The 25,814-nt window shown below is 37.7% G+C and overlaps 3 pseudogenes; all 3 read right to left on the bottom strand.

Annotated features, from left to right (window-relative positions):
• Positions 1-8,707: 8,707 nt before the first annotated feature.
• On the bottom strand, positions 8,708-10,841 carry LOC143690490 (protein PALS1 pseudogene; annotated as a pseudogene).
• A 6,663-nt stretch (positions 10,842-17,504) lies between these two features.
• Positions 17,505-18,506, bottom strand: LOC143690491 (non-selective voltage-gated ion channel VDAC1 pseudogene; annotated as a pseudogene).
• An 846-nt stretch (positions 18,507-19,352) lies between these two features.
• On the bottom strand, positions 19,353-19,809 carry LOC143689760 (SUMO-conjugating enzyme UBC9 pseudogene; annotated as a pseudogene).
• Between the last annotated feature and the right edge of the window lie 6,005 nt (positions 19,810-25,814).

A 25,814-nucleotide genomic window follows, 5' to 3' on the forward strand; every position in this document is an offset into this window, starting at 1 on the left:
CTTTTCTTCAGAACGAATGAAAAGTCTGTCAATTTACGGTTGCAGAGGGATGGCAGTCTTGAGACTTCTGTAACTTATTCTGGCTGAGTTAGGATGGAGATGCAGGGAAGAGGGAGCAGGTTGGAGAGTGAAGATCCAGTTGCCCAGGGCTGAAACTTGCACGTGAATAAATTTTGGAGACACATTGTTAAGGGTGGGACAGCAGTGCAGAGCAGGATAATGAGGATGAGAGGCCCAACGAAGGGCAGAAGCCACTTAGCAAGCTGGGTATCCAGGAAGTAGTGATTGATAAAGGTTTACTAAAGGTTATATAGTTTTGGCTCTTTGCTTTAAGTCGTTGAGTGATTCCTGAACCACTCCAGCCTAAATACCAAAGATTCCAGGGAGTTACAAGCTGACACCAGTGTTCTAGGAGCAAAGAATGTTGGATAGGTGTTTTGCAGGGGAAAACACAGCTAACAGTTGGTGATGTTTTGTGTTCACTGAGTTCTTTGGAGGGTGGGGATTAAAGAGGAGTGAGGAATTTGTGGGGTAAAGAAGAACAGTGAGTAAACAACAACAAAAACCTCTGGGTACTGAATTGGCTCACCAGATAAAGGCTTTCTTTTTTTTTTTTTTTGTATGCTGTATGGCAGGGTCACATTTCCTTATTTTTCCATGTGAATATCCCATTACTGCAGCTCCATTCGCTGAATTTTTATTTGGTTTTTGTTTGTGTTGCTTGCTTGTTTGTTTTTTTGGGAAGTGCATGGACCGGAAATCAGATCCAGGTCTCCCTCACAATAGAAGAGAATTCTACCACAAACTACCCTTGCACCCCAATAAAGGCTTTCTTTTGAACTATTTTAGCCATTCTAAGGGTTTAGTAATATATTATGATTTTTTTTTCTTTTTTCTTTTTGCAGGAATTTTGCGGTCTGCTGTGGTCCACAGCTTCACTGAAGTATAGCAGACTCACAGCTTGACACCCTGTAACTTGGGGAGAGTGAGTAGTTAATAAAACATAGTAGGGGCCTTTCCACTTAAGTTTAGTCTGTTCCTCTGGCAGGCCTTGTTTCCAAGTATTTAACAGAACCCAGTCTCCTGCTTGAATGTATGCAGAGGAATATCAGCTGGAAAGACAAGCCTCAGATTGCTAAACTGACAGAGCACTTTGAGGGTTTTATTAAATTCTAGGGCCCACTTATGGAGGGCCTCTTCTATAGACAAGGGCACAGGGCATGGTTCTTTGCATCCACTTAGAAAGAGACTCCTATGCATTAATTCAAAGAGGCTTAAGCCCAAGCCACTGCATGGGCTCACTCTGATCTTGAGAAGTGCCATGGGCAAAGCTTGAGTCCATGACATGTGGGCTTCTTGGCAAATTTTGCTGATGGTTGTCTTTAAGGGATGGTTCATGTGTTCCACTTTTCCTGAAGACTGGGGCCCCATGCAGCACAAAGTCTCTGCTTGTTTTCAAGAGGGGAGCTAAGCTCCTGCACTATTTTGGAGATAAATGCAGGTCGATTGTCTGACTGGAGAGAAGCAGGTGGCCCAGACTTTGGGATGATTTCTTGTAGAAGAAGTTTACAAACAGTGGCATACCTTCCTTCCAGCCAGGGAAGGCTTCAGCCCATCAGGTAAAGGTGTCCAAGAAAACTAGAAGATACTTGAAATTCCCTTGGGCTCTTGGCATTATGGTGAAGTCAATTTGCTAATCTTTGACAAGGCAGATTCCTCCATATTGAATTGTAGAGGGAGGTTTTTGCACTCATTGTGAGGATTGTTTTGTTGGCACTTTTGGCAAAAGAGGGCGGCATGGAAGACAGCTTGGGTTAGATGAGCCCAGTAACTGTTCTTGAGACGAATTTTGTAAGTGCTTTAGCTCTAATGTGAATGGTTTCATGGTACCACTTTATGATGGCCCAAACAAGTTTCTCAGGGAGCAGGGTCTTGTTTTCAGCCTCGCTGTGAGATTTTCGGGTATAACACCAGTTTTCAGCTTGGCAAATTTCTAGGTTGAGTATTCAAGTTTGAATATATCTTGGAGTTTCTGTGTACAAGAGGGTACATTTTATGTCTGTGGTATGCAGTTCTTGCAGCTGCCTTGGTGGCTAACTTGGTCTCTTGATTTATTGAGGCAATGTATGCATCTCCTTTCTGATGTCCTTGGCAATGGATGACTGCAGACGGAGTTGGCAGTATAACAACTCTGAGTAAATGTGCAATTTCTTCTGGGAGTTTTAGAGTCTTTGCTACTTGCAGTAAGCAGCCCATGTTCTTTCCAGTTGGCTTTGTGTGCATGGAGGATGAGGAAGGCATATTTAGGGTCTGTATAGATATAGCTCACTCCCCTTTACTTTTTCCAGGGCCTGAATTAGGGCCAGTAGCTCTGTCTTTTGGGCTGAGGTGGCTAATGTAAGGATGTAAGTTTCAATGATTTTTCCAGCTGTTATGAGAGCATAGTCAGCTTTCTGCTCCCTTTTCTCCAAAAAGATACTACCATCAGTGATAATCTCTAGTTCAGGGATTGATAGTGGTGTATCTAATAAATTCTCTCTGGCTGAGAACTTTCTAGACAAGACTTCCAGGCAATCATGAGAGGATTTAGAGCATCTGGGTCTCATAGTAGTGAGGCAGGATTTAAAGGAGGCAAAATTTACATTTTTGGTTCTGAGTTATTAAGTAAGAAGGCTTGGTACTGAGCTTTTCCTCCCATTAGGGTGAAGACTTTGTGAGGGAAATGAATTATCATGGGTTCCTCAAGAGGAAGTTTTTCTACTTATGAATCAGGCTGCAGATGGCAGCCTCAACTCTTAAGGAAGGGGGCCAACATTTTTCAGTGTTATTTAAATTTTTGGAGAAGTAAGCAACCTGTCCAAGATCAGGACCCAGCTTTTATGTGAGGACATTTAGGGCTACACCCTTCTTTCATGTACAAACAGATCAAAAGTTTTTTCAGACCTGGGAAGCTCAGGACCTGTGCACTTATCAGCACTTCTTTTTGTTTTTGTAGGGCGTTTCTGCATTTTGCTATTCAATTGAGGGGCTCTGTGTCCTCACCCTGTAAGGCATGATATAGGGGTTGTGCAATAAGCCCAAAGCTAGGAATCTAAATTCTGCAGAATCCAAACATGCCTAAAACACCTGTAATTACCGTCTAGTCTTGGGTGGTGCAATGTGGATGATTGCTTGAACCTGATTTTCTATTAGAGAAGTCTCCCTTGTTCTATTAATAAAACCCAAGTAGTTCCTTTTTTCTTGCCTTCCATGCTTTATTTTTGAAACTTTGTATTTGAGCTCAGCTAAACAGTATCCTTTTCATATATATCCTTGGTGGGACTGGCAATAAGGATGTCATCAACATTTTGCAAATATGTCCTTTTAGCTAAGCATGTTCCTGCAAGTCTTTGCTTAGCGGCTGGCCAAAATGAGTGGGGGAATTTTTAAACCCCTGGGGTAGAACTGTACAAGTTTATTGTTTCTTTTGTCCCATGGTAGGTTTCTCCCACTGGAAAGCAAAGAGGGGCTGACTTTCTTTACTTTAGAGGGTTGCAAAAGAAAGCATCTTTTAAATCTAGTACTGAAAACCAGAATTAGCAAGGTGTATTAGTCAGGTTTCTCTAGAGAAACAGAACCAACAAGAGATATCTGTAAATATGAGATTTACAAAGGTGTCTCATGCAACCATGGAAATGGAAGAGTACAAAATCCATAGGGCAAGCTGTGAAGCTGGCAACTCCAATGAAGGGTCTGGATGAACTCCACAGAAGAGGTTTTCTGGTTAAAGAAGCAGTGAAAAAGTCTCCCTGCTTCCTTAAAAGTCTTCAACTGATTGGATTATTTCATTGTGGGAGACAGGCCTTAGCTGATCGCAGATATGATCAACCACAGATGTAATCAACTGACTGATGATTTAATATACCAGCCTTCTGTTTTATCAACCAGCCAAAAAATACCCTTGCAGCGATGGTCAGGCTGATGCTTCCCTGAGCAGGCAAGTGGGCATGCTAGCACTGTTTGCATCTATAATTATCTGTTGACTATTAATTAATGAGCATGTCCCTAGGGTTATGTAATCCTATGTTGACTACATACTATTTCATACATTCCATGTTCAAAAATGGCAGAAAGTCTCCACCTCTCTTATCATGTCAATAAGGTAGGGGTCACCTTAAGGACAATTATGGGGCTTCTGCACCTGTGCTTGCAACTGGAAGAATCCATCTTTCTGCTTGACCAGAGAAGCAGAATGCAGTTAATTACAAGTGAAAGATGTTGGCCATATTATTTATTTATTTTTTGTCTTTGTTTCCTAACTCATCTGTGCATATACTAGATAAAATATACTAGATAAAATCACATGGTCACACCGTGAAAGCTATATACTTATACAATCATCTTCAAGAATCAAGGCTACCAGAGCCATGTTTCTTGAAGATGATTGTATAATGATACAGCTTTCACAACGTGACTGTGTGATTGTGAAAACCTTGTGTCTGATGCTCCTTTTATCTACCTTGTCAACAGATGAGAGGAACATATGGAATAAAAATAAATAATAGGGGGAACAAATGTTAAAATAAATTTAGATTGAAATGCTAGTGATCAATGAAAGGGAGGGGTAAGGGGTATGGTATGTATGAATTTTTTTCAGTTGTCTTTTTATTTCTTTTTCTGAATTGATGCAAATGTTTTAAGAAATGATCATGAAGATGAATATGCAACTATGTGATGATATTGTGAATTACTGATTATATATGCAGAACAGAATGATCATAAGTTAAGAATGTTTGTATTTGTTTGTTATTATATATATTTTTAATTTAAAAATTAATAGAAAAGAAGAAAAGAATCAAGGCTACTGGATTACAGTTCAACAGTTTCAGGTATTTCCTTCTAGCTACTCCACTACACCAAAAATTGAAAGGGGATATCTATATACTGCATAAGAATCACCTCCAGAATGACCTCTCAGCTCTATTTGAAATCTCTCAACCACAAAAACTTTATTTTATTTCATTTGACTTCCCCCTTTTGGTCAAGAAGACTTTCTCAATTCCATGATGTCAGGCTCAGGCTCATCCCCAGGAGTCATGTCCCATGTAAGGGAAGGGCAGTGAGCTCACCTGCAGAGTTGGTTTAGAGAGAGAGGTCACATCTGAGCAACAAAAGAATTTGTCTGGGGGTGACTCTCAGACATAATCATAGTAGGCTTAGCTTCTCCTTTTCAAGAATAAGTTTCATAAGGGCAACCCCCACAGTATTCCACCTGTGGAATACTTGAAAGAATATTGAGTATTCCACAGGTGGGGAAGTCTAATATTTCCAAATTTTTCTCTAGTACCCTGAGGGGATTTTGCAAATACTTTTTAATCTTCTGCCCAGATTATGCTGGGTTTTCATGTGTTTTTTTTTTTTCTTCAGAAAAGTGCCTGTCCAGTTCTTTTACCCATTTTAAAATTAGGTTGTTTGTCTTTTTGTTGTTGAGTTGTAAGATTTCTTTATATATTCTAAATATTAAATCTTTATCTGATATGTGGTTTCTGAATATTGTCTCCCATTGCATAGACTGCCTTTATACTTTCCTGACAAAGTCCTTTGATGCACAAAAGTGTTCAATTTTGAGTAGATCCTATTTATGAATTTCTTCTTTCATTGCTTTTGCTTTGAGTGTAAGGTCTAGGAAACCACCTCCTCCTATCACAAGATTTATGAGATTTCCCTACATTTTCTTTTAAAAGTTTTATGGTCTTAGCTCTAATGTTTAGGTGTTTGATTTATTTTGAGTTAATTTTTGTATAAGGTGTGAGATAGGAGTCCTCTTTCATTCTTTTAGACATAGATATCAAGTTCTCCAAACACCATTTATTGAAGAGACTTCTCTATCACAGTTGAATTGACTTCACTGCTTATCAAAGATCAATTTTCCATAGAAGAGAGGGTGTATTTATGAGCACTCAATTCTATTCCATTGATCAGTATATTTATCTTTATGCCAGTACCATGCTGTTTGACTACTCTAGTGTTTTTATCAAGAAAGGATGCTGAAGTAGGCTGAGCCCCCACCCTTGGGGTTTGTTCATATGAACTTAACCCCACAAAGAATAGGCTAAGCCTACTTTAAAATTAGGCCTAACAGTCACCCCCAAAAGAACCTGTTTTGTTGCTCAGATGTCACCTCTCTCTCTCTCAGTCAACATGACAAGGAAACTCACTGCCCTCCCCCTCTCTACATGGACCTTCCTGGCAATGTGGGATGGAGATCCTGGAATGAGCTGGGACTCAGCACCAAGGGATTGAGAAAACCTTCTCGACCAAAAGGGGAAAGAGAGAAATGAGACAAAATAAAGTGTCAATGGCTGAGAGATTTCAAACAGAGTTGAGGGGTTATCCTGGAGGTTATTCTTACACATTAAATAGACATCACCTTTTTTGTTAAGGTATAATGGAGAGGTTGGAGGGAACTGCCTGAGGATGTGGAACTGTGTTCCAGTAGCCATGTTTCTTGAAGATGATTGAATAATGACATAGCTTTAGCAATGTGACTGTGTGATTGTGAAAATGTGTCTGATGCTTCCTTTATCTACCTTATGGACAGATGAGTAGAACATGTGGATTAAATATAGATAAATAATAGGGAGAACAAATGTTAAAATAAATTTAGTAGATTGAAACGCTAGTGATCAATCAAAGGAGGGGTAACGGTTATGGTATGTATGAATTTTTTTTCTGTTGTCTTTTTATTTCTTTTTCTGAATTGATACAAATGTTCTAAGGAATGATCATGATGATGAATATACAACTATGTGATAAAAAAGAATGTTCATATTGTATGTTGATTGGTTTTATTAATAAAAATTAAAAATAAAAGTATATCCCCCCCAAAAAAATGCCTTTTCTGCATCAACTGAGATGATTAGGTGTTTTTTTCCCTCATTCTGTTAATATGGTGTATGACATTAATTGATTTTCTTATGTTGAACCACCACTGCACACCTGCAATAAATCTCACTTGATCATGGTGTACAAAAAATAAAATAAAATAAAGGATGCTGAATTTTTCCAAATACCTTTTCTGCATCAATCTAGATTATTGTGTGGGTTTCCATCATTAATGCACAGATGAGACGTATTACATTAATTCAATTTCTTGTGTTGAACCACCCTTCTACACCTGGGATAAAAACTCACTTTGTCATGATATATATAATTGTTTTAATGTGCTGCTGAATTCAATTTGCAAGTATTTTATTGAGGATTTTTGCATCTATATTCATTAAAGAAATTGTTCTGTAATTTTCCTTTCTTGTAGTATCTTTGGCTTTTGTATTAGGGTCATGTTGGCTTCATAGAATGAGTTAGGTACCTTTCCCTCTTCTTGGATTTACTTGGAGAGTTTGAGCAGATTTGGTACAAATTCTTGAATGTCTGGTAGAGTTCACATGAGCCATCTGATCCTGGGCATTTCTTTTTGGGGAGTTTTTTGATGACTGATTCAATCTCTTTACTTGTGATTGGTTTATTGAGGTTTTCTATTTCTTCTCGAGTCAAAGTTGATTGTTCATACTTTTCTAGGAATTGTTGATTTCATCTAAGTTATCTAGTTTGTTAGCATATGGTTATTCATATTACCCTCTCATTATCTCCTTTATTTCTGCAGGGTCAGTAGTTATGTTCCCCTTCCCATTTCTTATTTTATTTATTTACATCCTCTCTCATTGTTTCTTTGTTAGCCTAGCTAAGAGTCCACCTATTCTATTGATTTTCTCAAAGAACCAACTTCTGGTTTTATTGATTCTCTCTATTGTTTTCACATTCTTAATTTCATTTATTTCTGCTCCAATCTTTGTTATTTCTTTTCTTCTGCTTGTTTTGGGGTTAATATGCTGTTCTTTCTTTAGTTTCTCCAGGTGAGCAGTTAATTCCTCAATTTTTGCTCATTCTTCTTTTTTAATATAGACATTTAGGGATATAAATTCCCTCTCAGCACTGCGTTTGTTGCATCCCATAATTTCTGATATGTTGTGTTCTTGTTTTCATTTGCCTTGTGATGTTTACTGATTTCTCTCATAATTTCTTTCTTTACCCACTGGTTGCTTAAGTGTGTGAATTTAGTCTTTGTAAATTTGTGAGTTTTCCAGGCTTCCACTTGTTATTTTACTCTTTTTTTTTTTTTTTAACATGGGGCAGGCACTGGGATAAGAACCCGGGTCTCTGGCATTGCCGATGAGAGCTCTGCCTCCTGGGTAGCTTCATAAAATAGGAAGCCAAAAGAGAAAGCTAGCAGATAATGCCTTGCTTGCCATGTGCCCTTCCAGCTAAGAGAGAAACTGTGACTGTGTCACAGAGGGAGAAACCTTCTCACTTGAGAGAGAAACCCTGAACTTCGTTGGCCTTCTTGAACCAAGGTATCTTTCCCTGGATGCCTTTGATTGGACATTTCTAGAGACTTGTTGTAATTGGGACATTTTCTTGGCCTTAGAACTGTAAACTAGCAATTTATTAATTTCCCCTTTTTTAAAGCCATTCCGTTTCTGGTATATTGCATTCCAGCAGCCAGCAAACTAGAACAGGGACTTTCTCCTAATCTACGATATCTAAGAACAAGTCTATAACTTATACTGCTTGCCACCTTGATTCAAGAGTTTCACTGACATACCAGGATTATCTTCCTATTGACAGTTTGCCAGGTAAATACAGTCTTGCCTTTGAGTGGCTGTTTCCTTCACTTCAGCCAAGTGGATGGCACCCACTGAGATTCAGTATCAAGTTTATTAATTAACCTAAGCAACTCCTAATAGGCCTTATTAAGACCTAAATTTAGAATTGCTGTATGGAAGTAGTGGCCATTGTTCTGCTCCATCTCTCTAGTTTTCTCAGTGCTTTCTTTCAACTTTATAGGTTTTGGATTCTTGCTCTTTGGCCAATAATGCCCAAAGTCTTTCTTATAAGGAGGGTGCAATGAAGATAGTATGATTTCAAGCTGAATTCCATAGGGTCCTCAACGACTGTGTTCAAAGACTTAAAATTCATATTTTGCCAGAGTTGATCACTTGCTGTACAGAATCTATGCTAGTTCCATATACATTTTTCTCAAATTCACATTTGAGAAACACATTCATGAACTTTCCAGATGTTACATCTACCTTGAATGCTTGCCTTGAAACACAGTGGTAGTCTCTTTCAGCTACTTTCATGGTCTCTCCTACTTCAAGTTGTATGAGGAACTACAGATGCAAGGCAGTCTTTTTTTTGTTGTTCATGAGTTTGATATAACTCATCCTGGCCACAATTCTGTGGACCAGTTAAGATGGTAGCTCTTTTCCTACTTGCTGGTTGATGATAAAGCGACATTTCTTCATAAGTTAAGATCTCCTCATTGTCATAGTCATCATTTTCACTGACATTATATAAAATTTTTTCCTCTTGCTTTTATTTTTCCTTGCACACCACAGTCTTCCTGATTTTTCTGGCTCCTTTTCTTCTATGGTTTGTTTCATGGCTTCCCTTTGCTGCTGAAAGCTTTTCCCTGGAACCAGCCTAGATAGAGGCTGATTCTCTTCATCCCCTTCTCTGTAGGCTTGCCACCAATTTGGATCTTCTCGACTAATCACATGACATATATCCCTTTTTTGAAAAGATGAGCTAACTCTCGACATGGAATATATGAGTCATCTGAGGGGTCATAGTCAAAATGAGCTTTTACATGGATCAATTTCTTTGGCAGGAGGTAGCTTAATCTGTTGATTGAGAATCAGAACAAATATCAAAGCACCATGTATATCAGATAAGTGAAAAACCTCACTGATGTCTTTTCCCTGAATTTCAATGCCATTTATCTCCAGAACTATATCTCCTTCATGTAACAGACCACTTTTCTGTGCAGCACCTCCTTTTACTACCTGACTAATTTTAACAGAATTAATTCAATTGTGAACTGTACCACCCAGTGGGAAAACATGAGCCTTTTTATATGAACTATCTTTACAATTTCTCCTCTGATACTGGCCAGTACTTTCATAAACTCTCTCATCTGTAGTGGGATCTAGCTGCATTTCTTGTTCAGCAACCTTATTGTGGGCCAATAAAAGTGCCTGAACATGTGAGTCATTCAGCAAAGCAGTTCTTTTCTTCCTTCTGATGGATTGGCTTCAAAACAGTTTGTACTCAGATTAAGTTTCCATCTAAAATTATACAACTGGTTTCAGAGCTGGAGTTCTGCAGCATTTCTACATACAGCAACTGTTGTCCAAGGTCTTGTGCATTGGAGATAAGAGGAAATGGAGGGCTGGCCTTGTTCATGTATACTGTCATAGCATTATGTATCTAAAATGTATTCTGGAAATATTTATTTTGCACAAGTTGTAAAAGCAGTGAAATATCCTCCTGGCTCTGAGAATCTCCTAAAGTATGTTGGAAATGTTTAAGTGAAGAAAACAAGTTTTCCACTTCCAATATTTTCACAGCATAATGAGAACTTTATAAGACAATTCCTTTCTCTGTATCAAAAACAGTAGTCTATTCCAGTTTTTGGAGGAATTTGGAATAGTTTCTTAAGTCTCATAGAAGAATCGAGGTCAACTTTTTGTTTTTTCCCTTCTTCCTGTTACCTACGCCTCATATCTTCCTGTTGTTGCTGAATATGCTGCAACTATGTACTTTAATGTACAAGCATCATCCTGGTGCTCAAATCTCCTGGGCAGTCAACAACAATCTCTCAGTGCTTCTGATGTTTCTATTAGGCAAATTAGAAAGGCCATTTCTACTGTTTTTCTTTGGGTTTTCACAAAATTCAGACTTTCTTAGTCTCTGCACCATGGTGGCACCTGAACACTGTAGAAGCGACAACCATCTGACATTCCTCAAAATGCCAGGTCCTTGGGCAGTGCAATGGTGGCTCAGTGGCAGAATTTTTGCCTGTCATGCCAGAGACCTGGGTTTGATTCCCAGAGCCTACCAATGCCAAAACAAAAACAAAAACAAAACAGAAAAAACAGATCCTTGTAGCAGATTCTGATGAGATTTTGTACTGTCAATGACATTGAATTGCATTTGTATTGTTCCTGAAATGGTTTAAAGCTGTTGTGATATTGTGATGGAATGAATGTACTTTGTATATGGAAAAAACGTCTTTTTTGGGGTTGAGAGGATGGAATGTGCTGATTTGAAAATATTATGTACTCCAGAAAAGAAAAGTTTTAATCTTGATCCAATTTTGTGAGGGCAGCCATTTCTTTTCATCATGAGTCAATATTTTAGGGTGGAAATTTTTTTTTTTTTTCACATGAACAGGCACCAGGAATTGAACCTGGGTCTCTGGCATGGCAGGTGAGCACTCTATCTGTTGAGCTACTGTGGCCTGCTGTGGGGTGGAAAATTTGATTAGATTTTCCCCATGGAGATGTGGCACACTCTATTCTGGGTGTGGCCTTTTTTATTAAAAGTTTTCTGTAAATATTTTGTTTGTTTTCCATATTCCTTAAATCAGAAAGAAGCATCTTGTAATAAAAATGATAGTGAATTCTTTTCTTCAAGTCCATGTTGACATGTAACCAGTCTCCCCATCTTCCAAGCTCTGCTTCCCTTTGTACAGACTGGACCCTCACTTCAGGACACTTGGGGAGTTTGAATGTATGACTGCAGATCATTAATATTAGTCTTCTTAGCAATTTATAAATATATTACACAGCAAAGAAGGACTTTAATGATAAATTCAACCAGTGATAATGAGCAGGTATGGCATTTTGATTGGATGAAGATGTGATTCCACCCATCCCAGGTGGGTCTTGATTGGTTTATTAGAATCCTTTAAATATATATATATATATATATTTTGGAGATTGCTTAGAAGAGAGACACAGATGTTTGGAGTGCTTAGAGCCCAGCAGATGTTGCCATGAGCTGTTAAGCAAGCCAGAACCTGGAGAGACCCAAGTGAAGCTAACAGATGAAAGCCAGTCCCAGAGAAGCAAAACGAGGAACCCCTACAGGAACAGAGGTTGAAAGCAGCTGAGTCCAGGAGCAAGGGACCAGCAGATACCAGCCACATGCCATCCTAGCTGATAGAGCTGTTCCAACCCCACTGGCCTTTCTTGAATTAAGGTATGTTTTCCTGGATGCCTTAGTTTGGACATTTTCATAGGCTTAGAACAGTTAACTTGCAACTTACTAAATTCCCTATATAAAAGTCACTCCATTTCTGGTATATTGTATTCTGGCAGCTTAACAAATGAATACACCCCCCCCCCCCTCACCAAACAGAAAATCTAAACTTCTCCTTAACTGTCATCCCTCTTCTCAATTATTTACCCCTGATATTGCTGTGGTACTGTTGATGTCTTCCTGTTAACTAAAGCCATTGCATGTAATAATAATCCCCCACACCCCTCTATTATTTACTCCTTATACAAGATTCATACCTTTGAAGTAGTTCATGCAAGAAATTATTTATATTTGTGGTGTTAATCAATGGGATACATGGCTCTATACAATCCCTTTCAATCATATTCACCTTCATTATGGCAACAGTACTTATAACCCCGCTAATGAACTACCATCACTTCTATCCATTCCCTTACATCTAAGTTCAACCTCATTAGCTACCTTCACCCATCTCTAGCTTCTTTGTATCTCTAGGTCCCCTATATCCTACATTATAAGCCTATGAGTTTACCTTTACCAAGGTCATACTAGTGAAACCAAACAATACGTATCCTTTTGTTTAGTCTGGCTTATTTCACTCAGCATTATGTCCTCAAGTTTTATCCATGTTGTCATATGCTTCAGGATCTCATTTTATCTTACTGCTTCATAATATTCCATCAAAGGTGTATACCACATTTTGTTTGTCCTTTTGTCTGTTGCGGGGCACTTGGATTTTTTCCATCTCTTGGTATTTGTAAGTAATGCTGCTGTGAACAGTGGTGTGCAAATATCTGTTCATGTTAACTGGGTATATATCAAGTAGTGGTATTGCCAGGTCATAGGGTAACTTGATATTTAATTTTCTGAGAACTGCCAAACTGTCTTCCACAGTGGCTGTACATTATACATTCTCACCAGCAGTGAATAAGTTCAATTTCTCCACATCCTCTCCAACATTTTTAGTTTTCTGTTTGTTTAATAGCAGCCATTCATATAGGTGTGAAGTGATAACTCATTATATTCTTTTTTTTTAACTTTTTAAAATTGTATATTATAACATATATACAAAGCAAAGAAATAAACAAACAATAGTTCTCAAAGCACTCTTCAACAAGTGGTTACAGAACAGATCCCAGAGTTTGTCATGGGCTACCATATGATCCTCTCAGACTTTTCCTTCTAGCTGCTCCAGAATACAGGAGGCTAAAGGGCTTAAATACTTTTTTGTCATCATAATCGACCTTTTTCCTTCTTTTTTTGTGAAAAATAACATATATACAAGCAGGCTATAAATTTCAAAACACAGCACCACAATTAGTTGTAGAATATATTTCAGACTTTGACATGGGTCACAATTTCACAATTTTAGGTTTTTACTTCTAGCTGCTCTAAAATACTAGAGACTAAAAGAGATATCAATTTAATGATTCAGCATTTATATTCATTTGTTAAGTCCTATCTTCTATGTATGATTCCACCATCACCTTTGATCTTTCCATACCTCTCTTTAGGGTTGTTTGGGCTATGGCTATTTTAAATTTTTGATATTGGAAGGGTCTGTCACTAATATGGGGTAGGGGGATGGAACTATCTGATGTTCTAGAGAGGCTGGGCTAGGTTTCAGGACTTATCTGGACCAGGAACCCATCTGGAGGTTGTAGGTTTCTGGAAAGTTACTCTAGTGCATGGAACCCTTGTGGAATCTTATATATTGCCCTAAGTGTTCTTTAGGATTGGCTGGAATGGTCCTGGTTGGGGGTTAGCAGGTTATGATAGGTAACTTGCATAAGAGTAACCTCCAGAGTAGCCTCTTGACTCTATTTGAACTCTCTCTGCCACTGATACTTTATTAATTACACTTCTTTTCCCCCTTTTAGTCAACATGTAGTTGTTGATCCCATGGTGCCAGGTCTGGATTCATCCCTGGGAGTCATCTCCCACATCACCAAGGAGACTTTCATCCCTGGATGTCATATCCCTCGTAGGGGGGAGGGCAATGATTTCACTTTCAGAGTTGGGCTTAGAGAGATGGAGGCCACATCTGAGCAACAACAGAGGTCCTCCAGAAGTAACTATTAGGCATGCCTATAGGTAGTCTAAGCTTCTCCGCTATATATATAAGCTTCACCAAGAGTAAGCTTCATGATTGAAGGCATGGCGTACATCATTTGCCAATCTACTCCTCCATCAGTGCATCCTTCAGCTACCTGCATTCATCAGGAATCATGTAGAAGGCCCAAAGTCCACAGTCCAACAACATTCTCAATTTTAGATAATTTCAATGTTTCCAAGAGACAGAAAACCAATAAACACAACCTCAACAAATAGGAAATATAAACCTCCTCTCAACTCTTGTCCCTCACCCCATTATTCACCTCTGCTGTTGCTGTGGTAGTGCTGATGGTTTACTTTTGAACATAACTCATAGCATGCAATAGCATTTTCCCCCCTGTACCCTGGACTTAAACATCTTTATACAAGAATCATATCTTTGAAGCAATTCTTATGAGAACTCATTCATTTTTCTAGTGTGAATCAGTGGGACACGTAGGTCTATACAACCCCTTTCAATCTTCTTGTTCATCTTCAATATAGTGATATTACTTCTAGATCCACTAGAGAATCACCTTCGCTCCTATCTATTCCCATTGATTGGAATTCAACCTCATTAGCTAATGGTTCACCCATCTTTAGCTTCTGTGCATCTCTAAGTTCCCTATATTCTGTATTATAAGCCTCTGATTATACCTTTATGCTGGTCATAAAAGTGGAATCATATATTTATCCTTTTGTGTCTGGCTAATTTCAAATGACTGATTGAATCTCTTTACTTGTGATTGGTTTGTTGAGATCTTCTATTTCTTCCTAGTCAGTGTAGCTTGTTTGTGTGTCTCCAGGAATCTGTCCATTTCTTCTAAATTGTCTAGTTTGTTGGCGTAGACAACTGTATGAACAGTTTAGTTGTTCATAGTATCCTCTTATGATTTCTTTTATTTCTTTAGGCTCTGTGGTAACACACCCCTTTTCATTTCTGATTTTGTTTATTTGCATCCTCTCTCTATTTTGTCTTTTTATTTTTGAGGCTTCAATATTTTATTTGTTTTATTTTAAGTGATTTCAATTACAGCATTTGAAAGAGATGCTATAATTCCACACAAAATGGAAGACTCTAAAATGTATCCATTAAACGGCAACAAAATAGAGTTGTGAGAATACAACAGAAGTCTAATTTAGATTCCAAGTGTTGTCACCATATGATTACAGTCACAGAGACTCTGAAGCTCCTGGAAGCTATTTAGTAGTAGCTATTTAGTAGTTGCATAAAACCACAACATGAGAAGGAATTAAGTCCTGAATTATTGTCTTTATCACATCCACCCTTTTTGCCCCAAATGACACAAAGAAACAGCTACCATACCCTGCAGACTACTTTTGGTGTAAAAGATGTGGTGGACTGGGGTAGAAACAGGTCACGAAAATCTGCCTAAAAAAGTCCTTGGAGATGAATTTGTATGCACCATCAAGCAATGAGCCTCTCCACAACCGAAATCACAATTTAATTCATTTATTCAGTAGGAGTTTACAAACTGCCTACACATTATAGCCTCCATTTGCAGCCATTTCTAGATAAAAAAGAAACCTGACATCTCTAGAACACTAAGTTCCCCCAAAGTCTACAGCTTAAGTGACTTTTATTGGAATTGGGTTTCTTCTGTAATTCTGAAAGAATAACACTTTAAAGCTGAATCATCTTTAAACCTGAAGGTCTAACATGGTATTTAGCAGTACTTGCATCCCAGACACACAGCATTAAAAGGTACGCTAAATTCTGAAGTTAGCTGTGCTACAAAATAGTTTAAAAGTAAATGATTGCGTAGTATTCATTTATGATTGAAATTCCAGTCCTAAACTAAGCTTGTGGCCACCCGTATTGATGTTCTTGTATCCAGCAGAGCTGACAGCATCAATTTTTTAAATTTAAAATATGTGTTTTATTGCAGATGCATATTATTTAAAATACATGCTTAAAAACACATATTAGTAAAACAATACATTACTTTAGATTGTATTACTCTTCCCACTGCCACAGCCCAAGAAGCGATTTTTTTTCCCAAACGTTCCACATATCTTGAACATTAGTGAGTTCATGGGTCACTTGACGCAGTTTTCCAGAACCTGTCACCTGCCTGGAGTACTTTTTTTTTTTTTTTAATTTTTTTGAAAAATAATTTGACAAGAAAGAAACACAAACATTCTTAACATAGATCATTCCATTCTACATATATAATCAGTAATTCACAATATCATCACATCATTGCGTACTCATCATCATCATCGTTTCTTAGAACATTTGCATCAATTCAGAAAAAGAAATAAAAAGGCAACAGAAAAAAAAATTATACATACCATACCCCTTACGCTTCCCTTTCATTGATCACTAGCATTTCAAACTAAATTTATTTTAACATTTGCTCCCCCTATTATTTATTTTTATTCCATATGTTCTACTCATCTGTTGACAAGGTAGATAAAAGGAGCATCAGACACAAGGTTTTCACAATCACACAGTCACATTGTGAACGCTATATCATTATACAATCATCATCAAGAAACATGGCTACTGGAACACAGCTCTACATTTTCAGGCAGTTCCCTCCAGCCTCTCCACTACATCTTGAATAACAAGATGATATCTACTTAATGCATAAGAATAACCTCTAGAATAACCTCTCAACTCAGTTTGGAATCTCTCAGTCATTGACACTTTGTCTCATTTCACTCTTCCCATTTTTGGTCAAGAAGGTTTTCTCAATCCCTTGATGCTGAGTCTCGGCTCATTCTAGGGTTTTTCTGAATTCCTTGATGCTGAGTCTCAGCTCATTCTGGGATTTCTGTCCCACATTGCCAGGAAGATCCACACCCTGCAGTCATGTCCCACGTAGAGAGGGGGAGGGCAGTGAATTCTCTTGCTGTGTTGGCTGGAGAGAGAGGCCACATCCGAGCAACAAAAGAGGTTCTCTTGGGGGTGACTCTTAGGCCTAATTTTAAGTAGGTTTGACCTATCCTTTGTGGGGTTAAGTTTCATATGAACAAACCCCAGGATAGCTTTGGTTGTCCACACTGCTTGTGAGAATATCAAGAATTCAACTAAGGGAGATTGAATTTTCCCCCGTTCTCACCATTCCCTGAAGGGGACTTTGCAAATACTTTTTTATTCACTGATCAGATCACTCTGGGATTTATCGAGGCATCACTCTGGATAAACCAACAAAATCTCATGTCCTACTCAAGGTTCCATGTACTTATGGTGTTCAATTAAGCTATCTACAGAAGTTATATTAGGAAATGCTCTAGTAAAAATATAAATTTTGACAGCATCAATTTGATACCTTTAGGGTCTGAGTGTATCCTAAACCTATCAGGCTGGAGTTGTTCACTTTAGCTGAGAAGCATGCATCACGGTTGATCTGATTCTTGGCCACTATTCCAAATGCGTGTTACTATTTCCTGCCATCCAGGCAAGATTGACAGCAGTCTCCAACTTCTTGTTCACATTCTGGTGAATGGAGCCACCAAACTCCTGTCATTCACATTAGTGTGAAGCTGGAATTCATCAGTCTTGTACCCAACTGCAAACTAGAGATGTGTCACTGGGGATTTTGCAGTCTCAAAATTCATCTGGTAGCCAGATAGTAGCCCTCATAACCCAGCATCAGAGCACTCAGATTAAAGGCCCAGCAGTGTCAAAATCCATGTCACATCCCAGGTTGATGTGCTTGTTTGTACCTTGTCTTGATTTTAGCATTTTTTTCCCCAATGTTAAGTGGGAAGGATGAATCAAAGATCAGCTTCAATCAACGTGCGAGCTGATTTTCCACCATAATCTCAGTGCCTGGTGCGTTGTCAGTGTTTCATTTCTCTGTAAATGTCAGACCATATTCAGTCCATGGGCACTTGGTTTCCAGACTGTCCATCACTTTGGTGGTCTCAGTGTTGGCTGAGCCTGAGCTTGTAAATTCCAATCCATTCTCAGATTTTGTTTTCAAATCCAGTTTTATTAAACCAAATCCATAGCCCTGAATGAAAACATCTCTGGCAGATTTTCCAAGATCAACATATGTAGGAAGCACAGCTATTTTCTGCTTCTGTGCAATTATAGATGTGCAGCTGTCTGCAACATCTACCTCATGTGCTTTCAAATACAGGTCTCTAGGCTGCGCATGAGGCAGGGTGCAGTCTGACCTAGGCAAGGCAACCAGCCCTCAGAGACAGTAGCTATGAGCTCCGCGGTGGCTATGGCAAGGGCTGTGGAGTGTTTCATTATAGTCTCGATTTGCATTTCCCTTATACCTAATGAAGATGAGCGAGCATCTCTTCATGTGCTTTTTAGTCATTTATATTTGCTCTTTGGAAAAATGTCTATTCATATCTTTTGCCCATTTTATAATTGGGTCATTTATTCTTTTGTTTTTGAATTGTATGGTTTCTTTATTTATGCAGGATAGCAAACCCTTTTCAATAGGTGGTTTCCAGATATCTTCTCCCATTGAGTTGGCTGCCTCTTCATCTATTCACAAAGTCCTTTCAGGCATAAAAGTATTTGATTTTTTTTCTTTATATAAACAGTTTATTTACTGTAAACAACAGCAAAGACAAAACACCGTAGAAACACAAAAGAAGGGCAGAAATGAGGGGCTGGCTGGCTTTGGCTCTGAGGCTCATAAGCAACACAACCTAGGCTCTGAAGAGAGTAAACAAATGTGGGGGAGTGGAGAGTGATTTTCCTCATAGCCAGCCAGAGGCTAAGAATAGCGCTAAACTTCCGGAAACATGCCTGCATTACAGAGCAAGGAAACTAGCTCGTAGGAGATTTATCCAAGTATAAACGTTCATAGTTTTACAGCAGCTGAAATACTGATATCAATATTAAAATAAAAGCAGGTCATTTTTGTTCCACCAATAATAAATTGCTGTAACACCAATTACACAATTGGTATTATTGTGCAAAACCAATAATACACAAGCCTGAAAGAAAAGACACTGTAAGAAAAACTGGGGCATGTCAGCTAATGGATAGTGGACCACCAGTTGCAAAAATGAGGTGGCACCTCTGTACCCTCAGGGACTAGGACTTGCATAGAACAGCATTAGATTTGCAAAAAATGTTGGAAACAAGTTCTTGCCAAACCAATCCCTTCCTCTTGACAATGCCACCAGGTCACTGTTTATGAGAGTGCAAACTTCTTGGCTTGTGCTGGGATACTTTTTCCATATTCCATTCTGTTTTGGCAGTAAATTGTGTATGCCTCTGCTTGATCTGGGTCCTGGATATTTGGTTCATTTAGAAATTCTTGTATTCCCGTTTAATTGTGATGGTTGGCCTCCAATCCTTGTCTTCTTCTAGGATAAATGGATACAACATGCCTGAAGGATACATATTCAGGTGAAATAGCGCCTTTTCATATATACGTTTCTGTGAAGAGGATGGGTAATCATCTTTGAAAAGCACTGTAATTTAAATAAGCCTCCTTCCCACGGAGTCCCTTTGTTTCCTGGGATGGCTGATTCCCAGTTCACCAGGTTCTTGGGGTCCTTGATCAGCACTGCAATGAAGCCAAATGGGTGGGCTTTCCTCTGAGGTTTCTGCTCCTGGGCAAGTCTGCTAAGCGTGATCCCAGACATATTCAAAGTCCCCCAGATGGCCATTGCTAGGTGAGCATAGCAGACTAGGCAAAGGAGCAAAGTCCCTTTGTCTCAGGACTTCCTTCTAGAACCCATTCCACCCAGCCCGAGCAGCTCCAAGAATCCCAGCCAGAGCATTTGATTTTGAAGAGATCTCATTTATCTATTTTTTTTCCTTTCATTGCTTGGGTTTTGAATGTAACGTTTAAGGAGCTACCTCCTACTATTAGGTCTTAAAGATGTTTCCTTATATTTTCTTCTAGTAGTTTTATGGTCCTGATGCTTATATTTAGGTCTTTGACGCACTTTGAGTTAATTTTTATATAGGGTGTATTTAGAATCTTTCTAAATTCTAAAGAATCTTTCATTCTTTTGGCTATTGATATCTAGTTCTCCCATGCCCATTTATTGAAAACACTATTCTGTCCCAGTTCAATGGATTTGGAGGACTTGTCTAAGTTGACCATAGATTCGATGTTCTATTGCCACACTTTGATTTGATTTTGATTTTTTTTTTATTCTATTCCATTGGTCAATTCTTCTGTCTTTGTGCCAGTACCGTACTGTTTTGACTACTAGGGATTTATAATAAGCTTTGAAGTCAAGAAGTATTAGTACTATTTTCAGGATATTTTTAGCTATTCAAAGTCTCCTTCCCTTCCAAATAAATCTGATAACTAGGTTTTCCAAGTCTTCAAAGAAGGTTGTTGGAATTTTGGTTGGTATTGCATTGAATCTGTAGATCAATTTGGGTAAAATTGACATCTTAACTATATTCAACCTTCCTATCCATGAACAGGGTATGTCTTTCCACCTATTTAGATCTTCATTGTTTTCTTTTAGCAATGTGTCCTAATTTCCTGGGTACAGATCCTTTATATTCCTGGTTAAGTTTATTGCTAGATACTTGATTCTTTTTTTAAAAATTTATTTATTAATTAAAAAATTAAGAAACAAAATAAAATATCAGCATACATAATCAGTAATTCACAATATCATCACTTAGTTGCATATTCAACATTTCTTAGAACATTTGCATTAATTCAGAAAAAGAAATAAAAAGACAATAGAAAAAGAAATAAAACGAACACAGGAAAGAAAAAAAAAGATTATACCTATCATACCCCTAAGCCCTTGCTTTCATTGATCACTAGCATTTCAAACTAAATTTATTTAATCATTTGTTCCCCCTATTATTTATTTTTATTCCATATGTTCTACTCATCTGTTGACAAGGTAGATAAAAGGAGCATCAGACACAAGCTTTTCACAATCACACAGTCACATTGTGACAGCTGTATCATTATTCAATCATCCTCAAGAAACATGGCGACTGGAACACAGATCTACATTTTCAGGCAGTTCCCTCCAGCCTCTCCATTACATCTTGTATAACAAGATGATATCTACTTGATGCGTAAGAATAACCTCCAGGATAACCTCTTGACTCTGTTTGGAATCTCTCAGCCATTGACACTTTGTCTCATTTCCCTCTTCCCCCTTTTGGTCGAGAAGGTTTTCTCAATCCCTTGATTCTAAATCTCAGCTCATTCTAGGGTTTATCTCAATCCCTAGGGTTTAGACTCAATGCTGAGTCTCAGCTCATTCCAAGATCTCTGTCCCACGTTGCCAGGAAGGTCCACACCCCTGGGAGTTATGTCCCACATGGAGAGGGGTAGGGAGGTGAGACTGCTCATTGCGATACTTGATTCTTTTAATCACTGGTTTGAATGGAATTTTTTCCATAATTGTCTCAGTTAGGTCATTACCAGTGTATAGAAACAGTTTTGATTTTTTTTTGTACATTAATCTTGTATCTCACCATTTTGCTGAATTTGTTTATTAGCTCAGGTAGCTTTGTCATAGATTTCTCAGGTTTTTCCAAATATAGGATCATGTCATCTGCAAATAATGAAAGTTTTACTTTTTGCTCTCTGACTTGAATGACTTTTATTTCTATTTCCTGCTCATTGCTCTAGCTAGAACTTCTAGCACAATGTTGAATAATGGTGATGACAGAGGGCATTCTTGTCTCATTCCTGATCTTAAGGGGAAGTTTTCAGTCTCTCACCATTGAGTATAATGCTGGCTATGGGTTTTTCACACATGCCCTTTATCATATTGAGGAAGTTTCCTTTGATTCCTATCTTTTGAGGTGTTTTAATCAGAAAAGGATGCTGAATTTTGTCAAATGGTTTTCAGCATCAACAGAGATGATCATGTGATTTTTCCATTTTGATTTGTTAATGTGCTATATTACATTCATTGATTTTCTAGTGTTGAACCACCCTTGCTTTCCTGGTCTAACCCCCCACCCCTACCCCCTTGGTCATGGTATATAATTCTTCTAATGTGTTGTTGGATTTAATTTGCTACTATATTGTTGAGAAATTTGCATCTATATTCATTAGAGAGATTGTCCTGGGCTTTGGTATAAAAATGATGTTAGCTTCATAAAATGAGTTAGTGTTCCTCTTTCATCAATTTTTTGGAAGAGTTCGAGCAGGATTGGTATTAGTTCTTTCTGGAATGTTTGGAAAAGAAAAAAAACTCCCTTGTGAAGCCATCTGGCTCTGGGCTTTTCTTTGTAGGAAGATTTTTCATGACTGATTAAATCTCTTTACTTGTGACTGGTTTGTTGAAATCTATTTCGTCTTGAGTCAGTGTAGCTTGTTTGTGTTTCTAGGAATTTGTCCATTTCCTCTAAGCTGTCTAATTTGTTGGCATATAGTTGTTCATAGTATCCTGTTATGATTGTTTTTATTTCTTCAGAGTCCATGGTAAATGAACCCCCTCTCATTTATGATTTTATTTATTTGCATCCTCTTTCTTTTTTTCTTTGTCTGCCTAGCTAGGGGTCCATCAATTTTACTGATTTTTCTCAAAGAACCAACTTTTGGTTTTATTGATTCTTTCTATTGTGTTATTATTGTTGTTGTTCTCCAGTTCATGTAATTCTGCTTTAATCTTTTTTATTTATTTCTCTTCTATTTGCTTTGTGTTAGTTTGCTGTTCTTTCTCTATTTCCTCCAGTTAAGCAGTTAAGTCCTTGATTTTTGCTCTTTCTTCTTTTTAATTTAGGTATTTAGGGCAATAAACTTCCTCTCAATGAATCTTAAGGACTGTATGTTGAATGAAATATCAGAAACAGAAAGACAAATATTATTATGCTTCACTCATGTGAACTAACTGTAATATTAAAAACTCAGTGGATTGAAGTTGAGAGCATGGGTTATCAGGCTGGGCCTATTGTAAAGGGTCCTCGATCAATTGTAAGTTCTTATAGCAGTCACATATATTCAGGACTTTTAACTGTTATTTCTAAATTCTGAGATACTGAGCTGTTTGTTTATAACCTGGTTGTTCCCAGAAGCTTCAGATTTATGTGACACCTGAGACTCAGAGTTAGAGCTCTGAAGCTATGTAAGTCAGCAGTACCCCATAAAGGAACTGTTTAAAAAGCTAAAAAAGGGGGTGGGTCACAGTGGCTCACGGTGGCTCAGCAGGTAAGAATGCTTGCTTGCCAAGCCTGAGGACCCAGGTTCAATTCCCGGTTCCTGCCCATGTTAAAAAAAAAAAGACTGAAAAAGGGATCTCACTTCAAGTAGAGATATGAATGAAGCTGATCTGAATAGGACTAAGGTAAATCAGAATTCAGGGTATAAGATGATATTGTCCATATTCTAAAACTTCTTTGTGAGACCAAAGGGAGAGATGTTTATTTGGTGCAAAATGTATATTTTGGAGAGCACATTACCTAGTTTCACTTGTATGGTTAGTTTATTTGAGCACCATAATTACATGGAATCTTGAATAAGGTATGAGATCTTGTTGGCTTGTCCAGGTTTGTGTGATGCCCTAATATATCCCAGGGGAATTTGGGCAGAGAATAAAAAAGTATTTGCAAAGTCCCCTTGGAGGACTTGGGAGAAAGGAGGAAATGTTAAACTTCCCCATCTGGGGAATTTCAGATATTCTCGCAGGCAGTGGGGACAACCAATTCAATAGGCTGAGCCCTCAATCTTCGTGTTCACACCTATGAAATGTATTCCTACAAAGGATAGGGTAAGCCTGCTTCTGATTATGCCTAGGAGTCATCCCCAGAGAGCCTCTCTTGTTGCTCAGATGTGGCCTCTCTCTCTCTAAGTCAACTTGGCAGGTGAACTCACTGCCTTCCCCCCTACATGAGACATGACTCCCAGGGGTGTAAATCTCCCTGACAACTCGAGACAGAAATCCTGGGATAAGCTGGGGCCTGGCATCATGGAATTGAGAATGCCTTCTTGACAAAAAGGGAAGAGAAAAATGAGACAAAATAAAGTCTTAGTGGCTGAGAGATTTCAAACAGAGTCCAGAGGTTATCCTGGAGGTTTTTTTTATGCATTATATAGATATCTCTTTTTAGTTTATTGTTTATTGGAGTGGCTGGACAGAAGTATCTGAAACTGTTGAGCTGTGTTCCAGTAGTCTTGATTTTGAAGATGATTATGTAATGATATAATTTTTCAATGTGACTGTGTGATTGTGAAAACCTTGTGTCTGATGCTCCTTTTATCCAGGGTACGGACAGATGAGTAGAAAAATACTGATAAAAATAAATAAACAATAGGGGGAAAGGGGTAAAATAAATTGGGTAGGTGGAAATACTAGTGGTCAATGAGAGGGAGCGGTAAGGGGTATGGGGTGTATGAGTTTTTTCTTTTTATTTCTTTTTTGGAGTAATGCAAATGTTCTAAAAATGATCAAGGTGAAGAATAAACCACTATGTGATAATATTGTGAGCCACTGATTGTACACCATGTAAGGAATGTATCTGTGTGAAGATTTGTCAATAGAAATATTTTTTAAAAATCACATCATCCTGGCAGAAGGAGAATTGGGGTATGTAGTCTCTGGTGGAGCTACCACTTCCCAATCATAACTTTATAGTTTTCTATCCTTTATTCAGATCTCTATCCAAATTATCCCTTAATAATTTGATACTTCTTGACCATGGAATCTATTATATAGTCACCATGTATCTGATTATGCTCATTTAGGATTATTAGTTTGATACATCACTGCCTGGCATATTATACAGAAATTTATTTGTCTGTTATCTCTACCACCACCATAAGGCAGGAAGTTTATTTGCTCACTGCTTAGTTCCCATCTCTAGAACAGTGGATTTCATTTTTAATGATTTATGAATATTCTGAATTAAATAATAGAAAAATTAAAAGATATTTTTGCCTACTATAGTAAAATTTAGAAAAGTACACATCCTACATAAAAACAAAATATTCCACATAAAAGTATATACCAAAACAAAAACAACTATATACTAAGAGAGAAATCTTACTTTTAGTTTGATGTATACACAGAGGTAACATTGATGTACATTTTATATTTTTTATAAGGAAAATAATAGAGATCTTTCATTCTTTTAATGCCTAAACTAATAAATATAATTGGAATTTTTATAAAAGTGAGAGTGTTGATGGATTATGGATTTTGGGCATTATACATGATGCCTAATGAATGCAAGTGGCTGAAGGATGCACTGAATGAAAACTAGATTGGCAAATGATGATGTATACATATGACTGAATATTGTGCTGCTACAAAAAGGAACAAAGTCATGAGGCATGCAATGATGTAAATGAACCTGTGGGAGATTTGGTGAGCAAAATAAGTCAGAAAGAACAATTATTGCATGGTCTCCTTTAGAAAATGCTTATAAGAAAACAGAGGCCTAGATTGTAAACTCTTATAGCACTGATAAATTGGTAATTATTATTTCTAGATAAGCCTGTTTATAAGATATTTTTTAAAAAGGCTTTTGTATCAAACAATGTATTCATACAAAACTAAAGTTTAGTTTTCTCTCTGTTAAAATATCAGAATAATGTAGATTGTTAGTCTGCTCTTAATCAAAACTTTTTCAAAAAAAGTTTTCTTAATCATCTGAGTACTTTGTCTAGAAAACAAAAATTTTACATCAAAATACTATCCTTATCTTTATT

This window comes from Tamandua tetradactyla, chromosome 7 (assembly GCF_023851605.1).
Source record: "Tamandua tetradactyla isolate mTamTet1 chromosome 7, mTamTet1.pri, whole genome shotgun sequence".
NCBI classification, from domain to species: Eukaryota; Metazoa; Chordata; class Mammalia; order Pilosa; family Myrmecophagidae; genus Tamandua; species Tamandua tetradactyla.